General features: G+C 43.6%; 1 protein-coding gene across 5 annotated transcripts in view; it reads left to right on the forward strand.

Moving 5' to 3' along the window:
• The window catches only part of ldlrad4a (low density lipoprotein receptor class A domain containing 4a), a 517,031-nt gene that overhangs the window by 233,703 nt on the left and 265,420 nt on the right, over nucleotides 1-17,908 (forward strand). The window lies entirely within an intron of this gene.

The following is a 17,908-nucleotide window of genomic DNA, read 5'->3' on the forward strand; positions in this document are numbered from 1 at the left end:
TACTTGGTAGCAGCATTCCTGACTTAAAGCAGAATCATCTTTAAGAAGGATTAGGATTAGAGATACAGCACTGAAACAGGCCCTTCGGCCCACTGAGTCTGTGCCGAACATCAACCACCCATTTATACTAATCCTACACTAATCCCATATTCCTACCAAACATCCCCACCTGTCCCCATATTTCCCTACCACCTACCTATACTAGTGACAATTTATAATGGCCAATTTACCTATCAACCTGCAAGTCTTTTGGCTTATGGGAGGAAACCGGACACCCGGAGAAAACCCACGCAGACACAGGGAGAACTTGCAAACTCCACACAGGCAGTAGCCGGAATCGAACCCGGGTCCCTGGAGCTGTGAGGCTGCGGTGCTAACCACAGCGCCACTGTGCCACCCAGGTTTCTAGAAAATCTTTTTCTGCTTATAAACATGCAGCATGATGAGGAAAATTATGCAAGTTTGATGGGGTTATTTGCATATGGTGGAATCAAGGCAGTTCACATCCTCCCAAAACAAAGTGTTTACAACATGCTTTTAATGAATAGCATCCCATGTAAAATTGTCAGGTAAGATGTTGAAATCACTGTTTACAAAAAAAAATCATTGTTTTCAATCTTGTACATTCTTAAAGTATCTTATTAAGTTACTTCGAAAATTTTTATTAGTGCCAGAATAGTGCTTTTATGATGTCACGTGCTGCACTATTATGAACATTGTTAGGTTCTGTCTTTACTCCAGTATTACAAAATTAACCCAAGAGTTGAGTGTTGAAATACTTTATGGAATTAAGAACAGACCCCTGTATAGTCAATCTGTGTGTAGTAAGTTTCTTTTAAATGAACTGTTCCTGAACATACTCTTCCTTTACAGTCGTCACGAAGGCTAAATAAAGTTAGGCCCACTCCACAAAGTGAGGTTTACCAATTCTTCCTTGCTAGGACCTCTCTGTTCCTGCTCCCTAAAAGAACATCGATAAGTTGAAGAGCAGAGTTTTATTCTTTCTTTGTGGGATTTGGGTGTTGCTGGCTAGGCCAGCATTTATTGCCCATCCCAAATTGCACTTGAACTGAGTGGCTTGCTAGGCTGTTTCAGAGGGCATTTAAGCATCAACCACATTGCTGTGGGTCTGGAATCATGTGAATCATCACCAGTAAGGATGGCAGATTTCCTTCCCCAAAGGACATTAGTGAACCAGATGGGGTTTTTTTTTACAACCATCGACAATGGTCATGGTCATCATTAGACTAGCTTTTAATTCCAGATTTATTAATTGAATTCAAATTTCACCGTCTGCCATGGTGGGATTCGAACCCTTGTCGCTAGAGCATTAGCCTGGGCTCTGGATTACTAACCCAGTGACATTACCACTATGTCACTACCTCCCCTAAAGACAGCAATTTATCTTGCACCCTGTAGGTGGTGTGCAGTAGATGCTATAGTATATTTATTATAATATAGTCACACAGCGCAGAAGTAGGCCATACAGATGAACAAAGGTCTGTTGGTCACTTTCTCCATGAGCCTTGCCCCTCTCACTTTCTTGTTTGCTTCACGAATATTAAATATTCCACTTTTCAAGCAAGCAGCTAAATCCCATAACACTTAGGGTTTTTGCTTCAGCAATTGTTTATTGCAATGAACTCCACAGTCCAGGCACCTCTAAGAATTTTTTCTCCTTCCCCCGCACCCCCCCCAATCCTTTTTGTGATCTTTATATCTGTGCCTTCTTCCTGTCCTGTCAACCAAATGGAAGCAATCTGTTACCATTAACTCCATCATAACTCTTAATAATCTTGAAGACCGTTACCAGCTAATTTCTCTGCTCCAGGAAAAAAGTTCCATCTCCAAGTCTCTACATGACTGTAACCTCTTAAGCCTTGTGTTAAATATTGTTATACTATCTGTAAAATGCAAGGAACTAATTAGCTAGGAACTAGGTGTTATGTGCAAGTGTTCCAGTGGGGCCACATTCACGGCTACACTGGAATGTCATGTGATATGTAACAGAAAACCAGTCTCACCAGTCCTACAGCAGACAGCACGGTGGCTGAACAAATAAAAGAAAAGCTCAAGCCTTTCCAAGTTTAAAGTGTGATTATTTCCAACATCTGGGAGCCAGAAAACAACAAGAAGACATAATATGGTGGTAGCGAGTGTTTTGTGAGTAAACCGAGAACATTTTAAAAGAATTAGATTGGGAAAATTGACCCAAATTAGTGCCAGAGAGAGAAAGAAAAACCGAACGGCTCGTGCAAAAAACGAAATCTCAGCTGGGAGAGGAATGAATGCACAGCTACAGCCCATAATGAATTGGGAAGCTGATGATGATGTGGAGGCATTTGAGAAATTTAAACAAAAGTGCAATGCATTCAGTTGTTTCCGAAAAGGCACTAGTGAAGAGGAAAGGGTCAGCTATATCCTTCTGTGGACAGAGATAAAGGGTTACATTTATTTAACAGCTCGGATCTAAGTGAAGCAGAAACCCAGACAAATTTTTTGAAAGATTCAGCACTCATCTGCAGCCAAAAGCAAATCATTGGATATTCTGATATGAATTTCAAGGCCTCAGACAGGAACTAGGTGAGCCGATTTTTTTTTTTATTCATTCATGGGATGTAGGTGTCACTGGCCAGGCCAGCATTTATTTCCCATCCCTAATTGCCCTTGAGAAGGTGATGGTGAGCTGCCTTCTTGAACCGCTGCAGTCCAGTTGGGGTAGGTATACCCACAGTGCTGTTAGGAAGGGAGTTCCAGGATTTTGACCCAGCGACAGTGAAGGAACGGCGATATAGTTCCAAGTCAGGATGGTGTGTGACATGGACGGGAACTTGCAGGTGGTGGTGTTCCCATTTATTTGCTGCCCTTGTCCTTCCAGTTGGTAGGGATCGCGGGTTTGGAAGGTGCTGTCTAAGGTGCCTTGATGCATTGATGCAGTGCATCTTGTATATGGTACACACTGCTGCCACTGTGCGTCAGTGGTGGTGGGAGTGAATGTTTGTGGGTGGGGTGCCAATCAAGCGGGATGCTTTGTCCTGGATGGTGTCGAGTATCTTGAGTGTTGTTGGAGCTGTACCCATCCAGGCAAGTGGGGAGTATTCCATCACACTCCTGACTTGTGCCTTGTAGATGGTGGAAAGGCTTTGGGGAGTCAGGAGGTGAGTTACTCGTTGCAGGATTCCTAGCCTCTGACCTGCTCTTGTAGCCACGGTATTTATATGGCTACTGCAGTTCAGTTTCTGGTCAATGGTAGTCCCTAGGATGTTGATAGTGGGGGATTCAGCGATGGTAATGCTGTTGAAAGTCAAGGGGAGATGGTTAGATTCTCTCTTGTTAGAGATGGTCATTGCCTGGCACTTGCGTGGCGCGAATGTTACTTGCCACTTATCAGCCCAAGCCTGGATATTGTCCAGGTCTTGCTGCATTTCGACACGGACTACTTCAGTATCTGAGGAGTCACAAATGGTGCTGAACATTGTGCAATCATCAGCGAACATCCCCACTTCTGACCTTATGATTGAATGGAGGTCATTGATGAAGCAGCTGAAGATGGTTGGCCCTAGGACACCACCCTGAGGAACTCCTGCAGTGATGTCCTGGAGCTCAGATGATTGACCTCCAACAACCACAACCATCTTCCTTTGCGCTAGGTATGACTCCAGCCAGCGGAGGGTTTTCTCCCTGATTCCCATTGACCTCAGTTTTGCTAGGGCTCCTTGATGCCATACTCTGTCAAATGCTACCTTGATGTCAAGGGCAGTCACTCTCACCTCATCTGTTGAGTTCAGCTCTTTTGTCCATGTTTGAACCAAGGCTGTAATGAGGTCAGGAGGTGAGTGACCCTGGCGGAACCCAAACTGAGCGTCACTGAGCAGGTTATTGCTAAGCAAGTGGCGCTTGATGGCACTGTTTAGTTTAGTTTAGTTTAGAGATACAGCACTGAAACAGGCCCTTCGGCCCACCGAGTCTGTGCTGACCATCAACCACCCATTTATACTAATCCTATACTAATTCCATATTCCTACCACATCCCCACCTGTCCCTATATTTCCCTACCACCTACCTATACTAGGGGCAATTTATAATGGCCAATTAACCTATCAACCAGCAAGTCTTTGGCATGTGGGAGGAAACCGGAGCACCCGGAGGAAACCCACACAGACACAGGGAGAACTTGCAAACTCCACACAGGCAGTACCCAGAATTGAACCCAGGTCGCTGGAGCTGTGAGGCTGCGGTGCTAATCACTGCGCCACTGTGCCGCTTTCCATCACTTTACTGATGATTGAGAGTAGACTGATGGGGTGGTAATTGGCCGGGTTGGACTTGTCCTGCGTTTTGTGTACAGGACATACCTGGGTAATTTTCCACATTGCTGGGTAGATGCCAGTGTTGTAGCTGTACCAGTACAGCTTGGCTAGGGGCGCTGCAAGTTCTGGAGCACAGGTCTTCAGTATTATTGCCGGAATATTGTCAGGGCCCATAGCTTTTGCAGTATCCAGTGCCTTCAGTCGTTTCTTGATATCACGCGGAGTGAATCGAAATGGCTGAAGTCTGGCATCTGTGATGCTGGGGACTTCAGGAGGAGGCCAAGATGGATCATCAACTCGGCACTTCTGGCTGAAGATTGCTGCAAATGCTTCAGCCTTATCTTTTGCACTAATGTGCTGGGCTCCCCCATCATTGAGGATGGGGATATTTGTGGAGCCACCTCCTCCAGTTAGTTGTTTAATTGTCCACCACCATTCACGGCTGGATGTGGCAGGACTGCAGAGCTTTGATCTGATTCGTTGGTTATGGGATCGCTTAGCTCTGTCTATCGCATGCTGCTTACGCAGTTTGGCACGCAGATAGTCCTGTGTTGTAGCTTCACCAGGTTGACACCTCATTTTGAGGTATGCCAGGTGCTGCTTCTGGCATGCCCTCCTGCACTCTTTATTGAACCAGGGTTGGTCTGCTGGCTTGATGGTAATGGTAGAGTGGGGTATATGCCAGGCCATGATGTTACAGATTGTGGTTGAGTACAATTCTGCTGCTGCTGATTTATTTTTATTTATTTATTTAGAGATACAGCACTGAAACAGGCCCTTCGGCCCACCGAGTCTGTGCCGACCATCAACCACCCATTTATACTAATCCTACACTAATCCCATATTCCTACCACATCCCCACCTGTCTCTATATTCCCCTACCACCTACCTATACTATGGGCAATTTATAATGGCCAATTTACCTATCAACCAAGTCTTCTGGTGGTGGGAGGAAACCGGAGTACCTGGCAGAAACCCACGCAGACACAGGGAGAACTTGCAAACTCCACACAGGCAGTACCCAGAATTGAACCGGGGTCGCTGGAGCTGTGAGGCTGCGGTGCTAACCATTGCGCCACTGTGCCGCCCATATGGTCCACAGTGCCTCATGGATGCCCAGTTTTGCATTGCTAGATCTGTTTGAAATCTATCCCATTTAGCCAGGTGATAGTGCCACACAACACGATGGACGGTATCCTCAATGTGAAGGCGGGACTTCGTCTCCACAAGGACTGTACGGTGGTCACTCCTACCAATACTGTCATGGCCAGAAGCATCTGGCATCTGCGGCAGGCAGATTGGTGAGGACGAGGTCAAGTATGTTTTTCCCTCTTGTTGGTTCCTCCACCACCTGCCGCAGACCCAGTCTAGCAGATATGTCCTTTAGGACTTGGCCAACCCGGTCAGTAGTGGTGCTACCGAGCCACTCTTGGTGATGGACATTGAAGTCCCCCACCCAGAGTACATTTTGTGCCCTTGCCACTCTCAGTGCTTCCTCCAAGTGGTGTTCATCAGCTGAGGGAGGGCGGTAGGTGGTAATCAGCAGGAGGTTACCTTGCCCATGTTTGACCTGATGCCATGAGACCTCATGGGGTCCAGAGTCGATGTTGAGGACTCACAGGGCAACTCCTTCCCTACTGTCTAGCACTGTGCCACCACCTCTGGTGGGTCTGTCCTGCCGGTGGGACAGGACATACCCGGGGATGGTGATGGCAGTGTCTGGGACATTGCCTGTAAGGTATGATTCCGTGAGTATGACAATGTCAGGCTGTTGCTTGACTAGTCTGTGGGACAGCTCTCCCAACTTTGGCACAAGCCCCCAGATGTTAGTAAGGAGGACTTTGCAGGGTCGACAGGGCTGGGTTTGCCGTTTTCGTTTCCGGTGCCTAGGTCGATGCCGTGTGTCCGTCCGGTTTCATTCCTTTTTATTGACTTCGTAGCGGTTAGGTACAACTGAGTGGCTTGTTAGGCCATTTCAGAGGGCATGTAAGAGTTAACCACATTGCTGTGGGTCTGGAGTCACATGTAGGCCAGACCAGGTAAGGACAGCAGATTTCCTTCCCTAAAGGACATTAGTGAACCAGATGGGTTTTTACAACAATCGACAATGGTTTCATGGCCATCATTAGACTAACTTTTAATTCCAGATTTATTAATTAAATTCAAATTCCACCTTCTGCTGTTTGGGATTTGAATCCATGTCCCCAGATAAATACCCTGGGTCTCTGGGTTACTAGCCCAGTGATAATACCACTGCACCACCGCCTACCCCGATTGACGGTTTTGTAACAAGATTGAAAAATGCAGCAAGAAAATATAAATTTAAGGACACAGATGAAAGGCTGATAGATCAGCTCTTTTGGGGTTCTGTACATCCTGAAGTACAGAAAGCTCCGATTGGAAAGGACAAGCTTACAATATCACAGGCTGTAGGCACTGCCAGAGCACATGAAGCCACGAGCAGACAGTTGAAGACACTGACTATCCAAATGGCAAGCCTTCAGTTAAGGCAAGAGAAAGGCAGCAGGGTTGATGCAGTGAAACAACACGAAAGAATGTACACCAGACAGAGAGAAAGACACGCAGGAGCTGTGGACGACCACGTGAATTGACAGACAGAAGGAAATGTTCCGCATATGGATCTATCTGCAGAGCTTGTGGAAAGTCCAATCTCTAGGAAAAGATGTGCAGAACAAGGCAAGAAGGTGGTAGACGAGTCACCAGAACCAGAGTAACAGGGCGAATGAGTAGAGAAAAAAAATTCACACAAGCATTCAGATCAGGAAGAGGGTGAGAAGCAAGCTCACAACGATAAATCTGAAGGTGAAGATTGATACTGGAGCGCAGAGTAACATCATCCCACTCAGACTATACCAGAAGATCTTTCCTGAAAATTTGGAGGAAAATGGTTATCCAAGGAAGGGTGCTCAGAAACTGAATAACGTCATGCTAACAGCATACGGGGGAACTGAGATTCAACAGCTAGGAACAATGCAAATCAGAAGGACACACAAAGGAAAAGATGTTAACTGTATATTCTACTGCACTGAAGGAGATGGTCCTGCTATCTTGGAGTTGAGCAGTTGCGAAGAGCTCAGGTTATCTCAGTAAACCATCAGGTGAAGGAGGCGACACTGAGGGTTGAAGACACTACACCCGTTGAAAAGCATCCTCCGATCAGAAGCAAAGAAGATCTGGTATAAATGTACCCAGACTGTTTTGATGAGATGGTTGGATGCTTTGAAGATTCCGAGTATCACATCGCTATTGACCCAGCGATGAAACCAGTGATTCATCCCACACGTAAAGTACCAGTAGAACTAAAAGGAAAGCTTGAAAGAGAGCTCCACGAAATGGAAGAAAAGAAGGTGATCGCCAGATTCACAAAGCCTACAGATTGGGTAAATTCTATCGGGTGAGAGAGAAGACAAATGGACGCTAAGAATTTGCCTAGATCCCAAAGATCTTAATCAAGCAATAAAGAGGGATCACTACCCTATTCCCGCACTGGAAGAAATCACACCAGCACTGGCAGGCGCAAAAGTTTTAAGCAAGCTTGATGCCTGAAATGGCTACTGGAATGTGAAGCTGGACACAGAATCTTCATCGTTGACCAGATTCAGCACACCCTTTAGACAGTACAAATTCCTGCATCTACCTTTTGGCCTCAAAGTGAGCCAGGATGTGTTCCAACAGAAAGTAGACAAGTCATACAGAGGATGCAAAGGATCAGTTGGCATAGCAGATGATATCCAGATATATGGTGTAGATGGAAAAGATCATGACAACCATCTACATGAAGCCATGGAGAGAACCTGGAAAGCTGGGATTAAGCTAAACGCAGACAAATGCATTGTGAAAGTGACAGAATGCCAGTTCCTTGGAATGGTGTACACACCTGACTGAGCCAAGCTGAATCCTGAAGGAATCTCAACCACCTCTGGGATAGAAGCCCCAAAAGGTGAGAGAGAGTTGAGAAGTTTCCTTGGTTTTATACAATACATGAGCTCCTTAATTCCGCACATGTTGGAACACACAGCAAACCTGCGGGAGCTGCTAAAAGATATGGAGTACCAGTGGTCAGAGTCACATGATGGGAGTTTCAACAAACTAAAAAAGGTAGTATGCAAGGAGACAAGTCATACTACGATAGAAAGAAATCTGTCGCTCTGCAAGTAGATGCTTCCACAAAAGGACTGGGAGCCGCCCTGGTACAAGAGGGAAAGCCAATAGCATTTGCATCCAAAGTCCTAACATCAGCTGAGACAAATATGCCAACATAGAGAGAGAGCTTTTGGCAGTTGTGTATGGATGTGAGAAGTTCCACATATATCTCTATGGGAGAAAGTTCATAGTGGAGAGTAATCATCGTCCACTGGAGCAGATCTACAAGAAAAATCTATGTAAAGCACCAGTAAGACTGCACAGGTTACTCTTGAGGCTTCAGAGTTACAATTTCACTCTGAAATATAAGCCAGGAAGAGAAATGGTGCTGGCAGATACCCTATCTCAGCTGTCACCACAGAAGAAACACGAGATAGAAAATCTAAGTATAAAGATTCATCACCTAGTGAATGTAACACCACTGAAACTTAGTCAAATTAGAGATGAGACCAGTAAACATGAGGCATTACAGATGTTATCTCAGCAAGTGATCCAGAGATGGCCTCGTAAGGTACAGCACACACAGCCAGCAATCTGGCAGTACTAGTCTATCAGAGATGACATCTCACGAGAAAATGGTGTACTGCTAGCCGGATCCAGAATAATCATACCCAAAACAATGAAGAACTTCTACAAAAGATACATGAAGGCCACATGGGAATGGAGAAGTGTAAGCTCAGAGCCAAAACAGCTGTGTACTGGATAGGCATATACAAAGGTATCAAAAATATGGTGTCTAAATGCAATGTATGCCAGAAGTACAGAAACACATGACAAAGAGATGAAGTACCACCCAGACCATGGCATACTGTAAGAGTAAATTTATTCAAACGTAATCAAGAATGGTATTTCATAGTCACAGACTACTACTCAAAGTTCCGTTTTATCAGGAAGGTGAAAGACTTGAGAGCCACAACAATCATCTCCGTGATGTTTCCGGTTTTGGAGTTCTGTTCGCTGAGCAAGGGATTCCTGAAAGGTTAATATGTGACAATGGCACCCAATTTACATCCAGAGAATTTAAGGAATTTGCTGACAGTTTGGGTTCAACACCATCACCTCATCACCACATAACCCATGGGGACACGGATTTATAGAAAGACACGTCTAGATGGTGAAAAGAAGCCTTGTGAAATGCCAAGAGACGAAGGAAGACCCAAACCTGGCCTTTTTATCACTCCGCTCCACACCACTCAAGGCTGACATGAAATCACCTGCAGAGCTGTTGAATGGAAGAAAATATAAGATTACTCTACCAAGCAAAATACATCCTTCAAGTAACCAGGACGAAGTGAGACAACAACTCACTGAAGCACAAGAGGAGAGCAACACTTCAAGTATGCTAAATCCCTACCGGAGCGGTTGAAAGGACAAACTGTACATGTACAGGGTCCAATCATGAAAACCTGGAGCCCAGTAAAAGTTGTTGGTGAAGCTGAGACCCCAGGACCATGTATCATTGAGACTGAAACCGGTAACCAAATAAGAAGGAACAGAATCCATATTAGACGTACAGCAGAGTTGGAACAACAGAAAAGACCGTCAACAACATCAGAAACATCACTATCCAGCAAGACAACATTAACAACATCACCAGCAAGTGACACAGCATCGCCTATACAGCATGCCAACTCACCACTGAGAGCAACAAATGCCAAATCTACAAGATGGAGGCACACCATCTTACCCCACAAGCGATACTGTGAATAATTTTTTTTAGAAAAAGAATACACTCTATAAAAGACCCGAAAAAGGGGTTCAGATTATTTCTAAAAGTCGGTTGATAATCATCTTTAGTTATATTGACAGTTATATTGATATAGGGGCATTTTGTTTTAAAGAAAGAGGGATGCTATATATTATACAATCTGTAAAGTGCTAGGAAGTAATTAGCTAGGAACTAATTGTTATGTGTAAGTGTTCCAGTGGGCCCACATTCACGGCTGCACTGGAGAGTCATGTGATATGTAACAGAAAAGCAGTCTCAGCAGTCCTACAGAAGGCGGAAGCATGGTGGCTGAACAAATAAATGAAAAGCTCAAGCCTTTCCTAGTTTAAAATGTGATTATTTCCAACATCTGAGAGCCAGGAATCAACAAGACGACGTAACACCTTGTAACCTAGTAGCAACAATGACATGATGGAACTGGAATATATATTAATATTTGAGAAATACTATTTGATTTTTGTTGTGGGTATTGACCATGAATTCCAAATTCAGGTGATAAAATTTTCCAAATGGTCTTGAAAAGAATGGAAAAATTGGCATTCCTACTTATTAACAAATCAGTTTTCAGCCACGCATTCTTTGTAGTTTGTAGTTGATAACCATCGAGCTGGGATGAATTTTGTGCCACTTCCTGCTTTGCAATCCTAGTCTGTAAGTAGCATTAAGCAATTATTTGTGACTTGGTAAGGTAACTTGCTTTAAATTAAAAAGAATTAGCAGCATTAAATGGAGTCTGCCAGCACTTAAGTCATAGAATCATAGAAGGTTTACGGCACAGAAAGAGGCTACTTGGCCTATCGTGTCTGTGCCAGCTGAAAAACGTTCCACCCATTCTAATCCCATCTTCCAGCATTTGGTCTGTAGCCCTGCAGATTACGGCACTTGAGGTGCATATCCAGACTTCTTTTGAATGAGTTGAGGGTTTCTGCCTCAACTACCCTTTCAGGCAGTGAGTTCCAGACCATCACCACCCTCTGGGTGAAAAAGTTTTTCCTTATCTCCCCTCTGATTTTTCTACCAATCACTTTAAATCAATGCCCTCTCGTCACTGACCTCTCTGCTAAGGTGAATCGACCCTTCACCTCCTCTCTATCCAGGCCCCTCAAAATTTTGTACATTTCAATCAGATCTCCCCTCAGCCTTCTCTGTTCCAAGTAAAACAACCGCAGCGTATCCAATCTTTCCTCATAGCTGCATTTTTTCAGTCCTGGCAACATTCTCGTAAATCTCCTGTGTACCCTCTCTAGTGCAATTACATCCTTTCTGTAATGAGGTGACCAGAACTGCACACAGCACTCAAGTTGTGGCTTAACCAATGAGTTATACAGTTCCAGCATAACCTCCCTGCTCTTATATTCTATACCTCAGCTAATAAAGGAAAGGATTCCATTTCCTTTTTAACCACCTTATCGACCTGTCCTGCTACCTTCAGGGATCTGTGGACATTCACTCCAAGGTCCCTCACTTCCTCTACACTTCTCAGTATTTTTCCATTAATCGTGTATTCCTTTACCTTGTTTGACCTCCCCAAATGCATCAACTCACACTTCTTCCGGTTCAATTCCATTTGACACTTTTATGCCCATCTGACCAGACCATCAATATCTTCCCACAGCTATGCTCCTCGCTATCTACCACACGGCTAATCTTTGTGTCATCTGTAAACTTCTGCCCCCTACATTTACGTCCAAATCGTTGATATATACCACAAAAAGCAGGGGACCCAGTACTGAGCCCTGCGGAACGCCACTGTAAACAGCCCTCTATTTGCAAAAACACCTGTCAACAATTACCCTTCATTTTAGAGATACAGCACTGAAACAGGCCCTTCGGCCTACCAAGTCTGTGCCAACCATCAACCACCCATTTATACTAATCCCATATTCCTACCACATCCCCACCTGTCCTTATATTTCCCTACCACCTACCTATACTAGGAGCAATTTCTAATGGCCAATTAACCTATCAACCTGCAAGTCTTTGGCATGTGGGAGGAAACCGGAGCACCCGGAGGAAACCCACGCAGACACAGGCAGAACTTGCAAACTCCACACAGGCAGTCCCCAGAATTGAACCTGGGTTGCTGGAGCTGTGAGGCTGCGGTGCTAACCACTGCGCCACTGTGCCAATTTTGTGTCCACCTTGCTGCATTCCCAGGATCCCATGGGATTTTAGTAATTTAACCAGTCTGCCAAGTGGGAACTTGTCAAAAGCCTTGCTCAAATCCATGTAGACCACATCCTCCAGCACCACACCTGTATCCAGTGAGGACTGGAAAATGATGGTCAGACCTTGCGCTATTTCCTCTCTTGCTTCTGCAAAAGTGACATGAAAAACATTTCCATGCAGCGAGTGGTTAAGGTCTGGAATGCACTGCCTGAGAATGTAGTGGAGGCAGGTTCAATTGAAGCATTCAAAAGGGAATTAGACAGTTATATGAAAAGGAAAAATGTTCAGGGTTATGTGGAGAAGGCAGGGGAATTCCTCTTTTGGAGATCCAGTGCAGACACGATGGGCCAAATGGCCTCCTTCTGCACTGTAACGATTCTGTGATTTTAACAGCCTGGGGTACATTTCTTCTGGCCCTGGTGATTTATCAACTTTCAAGGGTGCAGATCCCATCAATACATCCTCTGTCCCTATGTTGATTACATTCAATACTTCACACCCCTGCTGCTTAACTACAATATCTGCATCGCCCCCCTCTTTTGTGATACAAAGTATTCATTAAGAACAATACCAACATCTTCCGCCCCTACACGTGGGTTGCCTTTTGGCCTTTTATGGGCCCTACTCTCTCCTTAGTTATCCTCTTACTGTTAATGTATAGATAAAACATCTTTGGGTTCACCTTGATTTTGCTTGCCAATATTCTTTCATGCCCCCTCTTTGCTTTCCTATTTTCCTTTTAATTTCACCCCTTCACTTTCTATACTCCTCTCGGCTTTCTGTTATATTGTAAAGATAGCTGACATTTGATTGGAGTGTTTTCAGGTTGCACAGTGTACTCTTGCTCGGTCAATTTAATTTATTCTGAGAAAATCTCTTGTGTAGTAAGTGTGAACAATGACTTTAATCGGACAAAATATGGATTAGCACATCTGATGTTGTAAGACAATATTATTTATTCTGTATGTGTATGTATAGTCTAAGGTGGGGCTTTAGGCAAACAAGACACACAAGTCTTGGATCAGAAATCTGGATTTTGCGGCCTTAAAATAGGTGCTTTTTTTATTTTACAAAAGTACTTGCATAATATTCCCTCTTCCTGCTCCCCAGAATCTGGCAAAATACACGACCATCGTACAGGACGAGGAACAACTTGATCAAACTTCTATAACCAGAAATTGTCAGCTACTGTTGGCTGATATCCACAAATATATATTTTCTTCCTTTTCATTTCAATCATTTTTAAATGGCAACTCTTCCTTCCATCAGTCCAAACTCATGTTGGTAATTTTATGTCTCCTATCCCTGCTACAAGAATTTTTCTTGTCATCGTGAATAACAACATTGTGTATGTGTTCACGAACATTTTCTCTTCACTATTCCGAGCAAAGCCGTAAGCTGTAGGAACGAGTTTATTATTACACTAGAACTAATGATCAGAAGAATTCTTCATGAACAGTGTTGATGTTGCTACATGTAGTGACCAGATGAATTCTTACTGTTGTGCATCTATCCTGCTGGTCCACTTAAATCTTTATTTCAGAGATAGAACATTCAGAGATAGAATAATACAGGGCTGGAGAACAAGAGCAGCAGCCTGCAAAAATATGTTAAAAAGATGCTACCACTAGATCCACTTTTTCTGGAGAAATTGTTCTGTGTAGAGACAAACCTAAGGAAGGATAAGGCCTTTCCACAAATTGACTGCACTTGTAATGACAAAATTTCAACTTTTTAAATGTTAATATACATAGTAATTCTGTACGAATGCTCGTACTAGGTACTGTATTGACATTGTATAGTTGAAGTCTTTCAAAGTTGCAGTGACTGCTCTGTCTTGAGCATAGAATTCTTTTTAGATGAAACACTGTCTGCCTTTTCTGCTCCCACCCCCCACATAACAAATTTGCTTTAATTTGAAATACGCAATTGCATTTTTATTTGATGTTTTAGACTTGTATTCCATTTCCAATTAAAGTGGTTGTACAATATGGCCTGGTTTCTTGAATGCCGATTGTATTTAATACTGAAGCATGGATTTGGCAATAACTGGAATAACTGCATATTAATGCCCTTTTCTATCGTTCCTGTTCATGTGACCGATACAGCTCGTCACTTTTAGCAATATAAGTGTTTGCTTTGGCTCAGTGATGGTGCTATCATCTCCAGTTCAGAAGGTTCTGGGTTCAAATCCCACTCCTGACCCTTGTGCACATAATCTAGGTAGACGCATCGGTGCAGTATTGAGGGAGTCCTATACCCTAGGAGTTGCTGTCTTTCAGATTAGCGTTAAACTAAGGCCCTGTATGCTCTCTAAGGTGAACCTAAAAGATCCAGTGGTACTTTGAAAAACAGCAGGGTAATTTTCCTGGTCTCCTGGCATTTAATTTTCAACCAACCTCACTAAAACAGATTATCTGGGCATTATCTTTTTGCTGTCTGTGGGGCCTTCCTGTGTGCAAAATTGACTGATGTGTTTTCCTGCATGAAAACAGTGACCACACTTCAAAACTATCATTCTTGGCTGTAAAACATTTCTGAAGATCCTGTGGTTGTGAAACTGCTATATAAATGCTGGTTGATTTTGTTCTGAGTATGAGTTAGTGTCTCTCATGGCCCATTTTTTTTTAGGGGTTATTATGTGGGGTGTTCCTGGATATCTGCGAATCACCTGAAATAGCTTCTCTTCCTGCTGTTGTACTGTTAGGTCTGCTGTCCCTCAATGATTTATCCTTGGCCCTCTCCTATTTCTCATCTACATGCTGCCCCCCAGCGACACCATCTGAAAGAACAGCGTTAGTTTTCACATGTATGCTGACGACGCCTAGCTGTACCTCACCACTGCTTCTCTGAACTCCTTCACCGTTGCTAAATTATCAGATTGTTTCTCTGACGTCCAGTAGTGGATGAGCAGAAATTTTTTCCAATTAAATATTGGGTAGACTGAAGCCATTGTTTTCAATCCCCTCTCCAAACCCTATTCCCTCGCCACCGACTCCATCCCTCTCCTTGGCTACAGTCAGAGGATGAACCAGACTATTCACAAATGTAGTGTCATATTTGACCCTAAGCTAAGCTTCCGACCACACATCTGTACAATCACTTAGACTGCCTATTTCCACCTCCTTAACGTCCCCCGACTGCGTTCCTGCCAAACCCAGTTCACCCATTACCCCTGGGCTTGCTGATCTACATTGGCTCCCGATTAAGCAATGCCTCAGTTTTAAAATTCTCGTTCTCAAATCCCTTCATGGCATTGCCCCTACCTATCTCTAATTTCCGCCAGCCCTACAACCCGCAGATACTCCTCAATATTCCACTCCTCAACTTCTGGCGTCTTGAGCATCCCCAATTTTTGTTGCTGTGCCTTCAACTGCCAGGGCCCTGAGCTCTGAAATTCCCTCCCTAAGCCTCTCTTTGTTTTTTAAGATGCTCCTTATAACCTTCCTCTTTGACCAAGCTTTTGGACATCTTCCCTAATATGTCCTTATGTGTTTTCATGTCAAATTTTGTTTGATAATGCTCTTGTAAAGCGTTATTTGATGTTTTACTATTTTAAAGTTATTCGATAAATCCAAATAGTTGTTTGTTGATGTCTTTGCACACCCAACTTGCAAGAAGGACCTTCCAGCAGCCATCATTCCAATCTTCAGAATTTATCACATGACAGACCTCTGCCTTCATGAAGCATTGTCAAAGGACCTATGTAGAACATCTAGTGATAATGGAGTTCACTTCGATGATCTAGTTGACAAACTGTATCTAAATTTTCTGGGCTCAGTTAAGTCAGATGAGTCTGTATACTCCATAACAGGCAAGAGGATTTCTCTTGTTCAGTTTGAGTACTCTTATGCTGCAAATTTTCTGGCACTTTCATAATGATACCAAGTGATTTGGAAGTGGGTCACTATGAAAGTGGCAGTATAACGGAGCACCAGACTGTACACTGAAACCAAACTTAGTGGGACCTCACTGATGGACATGTTCATACTGGCTGTATTGGCTGCAGTTATAACTCCAGCTTCAAGCATAGTCACTGTTTCCTGTGTATGTCAGACGTTCAACTGACCACAAAATGGCAAAAGTATAAACACATTTTATCAGTTGTGCTGGGTAATTATTCTTCGACAGCAATGTTCCCTCATAAGCTGCGTGGCCATACAGCAACCCAAATGCTTCCGTGCAGGCTGCGCACAATTTGGCCCTTTCGAGTTACTGTGTGTGCAAGGCCGTGCAAAAGATTTTAAAGGGGCTATGCATTTAAACAAATCGCCAGTGCACTCCAGAAAAAAATTTGAGAGTGCATTGTTTTACAGCCTGATTTATTTTAAAACTAGGTGTAGAAACTAGGTCATATTGGTAGCATTCTTGACTGTGAGCCAGAAGGTTGTGGGTTCAAGCACACTCCAACAATTTGACACCTAATCAAGGTTGGTACTCTAGTGAACTACTAAAGGACGGTTGGAGGTTCCGTCTTTCAGGTGAGATGTTAAATTGAGGCCCTCTCGGGAGGATAAAGATTTCATGGCACTTTTCGAAGAAGAGCAGGGGAGTTCCCCCAGTGTCCTGGCCAATATTTATTCCTCAACCAACATTATTAAAAATTAGTCAATATCACATCACTGTTTGTGGGATCTTGCTGTTTGACAATTGGCTGCCATTTCTCTCATTAAAAATCCACTGCACTTCTGAAGTTTTTCTTTGGTAGTGAAACGCTCCAGACGTCCTGAGGTAATAAAAGAAAAAAGAAAGACCTGCATTCATATGGTGCTTTTCATAACCACCAGATGTCTCAAAGCACTTTACAGCCAATGAAGTACTTTTGAAGTGTAGCCACTGTTGTAATGTAGCCAATTTGCACACAGCAAACTCCTACAAACGGCAATGTGATGTGATGGACCTGATAATCTGTTGTTGTGATGTTGATTAAGGAATAATTATTGGACAGCACACAGCGGATAACTCCCCTGCTCTCATTCTAAATTCATCTCATCTCATTCATCTCTCATGGTGTCTTTTTCATCCACCAGAGCCAGCAGATGGGGCCTCAGTTAAACATCTCATCCGAACAACGGCACATCTCCCACAGTGCAGTACTCCCTCAGTCCTCAGTTCCTGGGAGTGTCAGCCTTGATTCTTTTTCCTGTTTGTGTATCCTCAGGCCCTGGAGTGGGACTTGAACCCAGAATCTTGTGACTCGGAGGCAAGAGTGCTACCAACTGAGCCATGACTGTAGGAACACAAGTTCTTTCTTTATATGGTATTAAAGAATGCAGTTAACATTTTTCAGTTGCTCATTCCCCTTTCAACACCAGGGTAGGATTGGTTTTGAAAAATGAAAGAACCAGCTGAATAGGTTTGGTTGGATTCTGCTTTAATATGCGGTAGCTTCAGTGGAGGTGAAATTTATCAAGTTCATTAAATATTTAGTAGTCTAGTGCAGATGTTAATGAAATGGATGATGCTATTTTAAGAGCTTTAACAATGATAGTAATTTTCAGAGTGGGATTACTGATTTACACACTGAAAGGCTTTG

The sequence above is a fragment of the Heterodontus francisci genome, chromosome 5 (assembly GCF_036365525.1).
Source record: "Heterodontus francisci isolate sHetFra1 chromosome 5, sHetFra1.hap1, whole genome shotgun sequence".
Lineage (NCBI taxonomy): Eukaryota > Metazoa > Chordata > Chondrichthyes > Heterodontiformes > Heterodontidae > Heterodontus > Heterodontus francisci.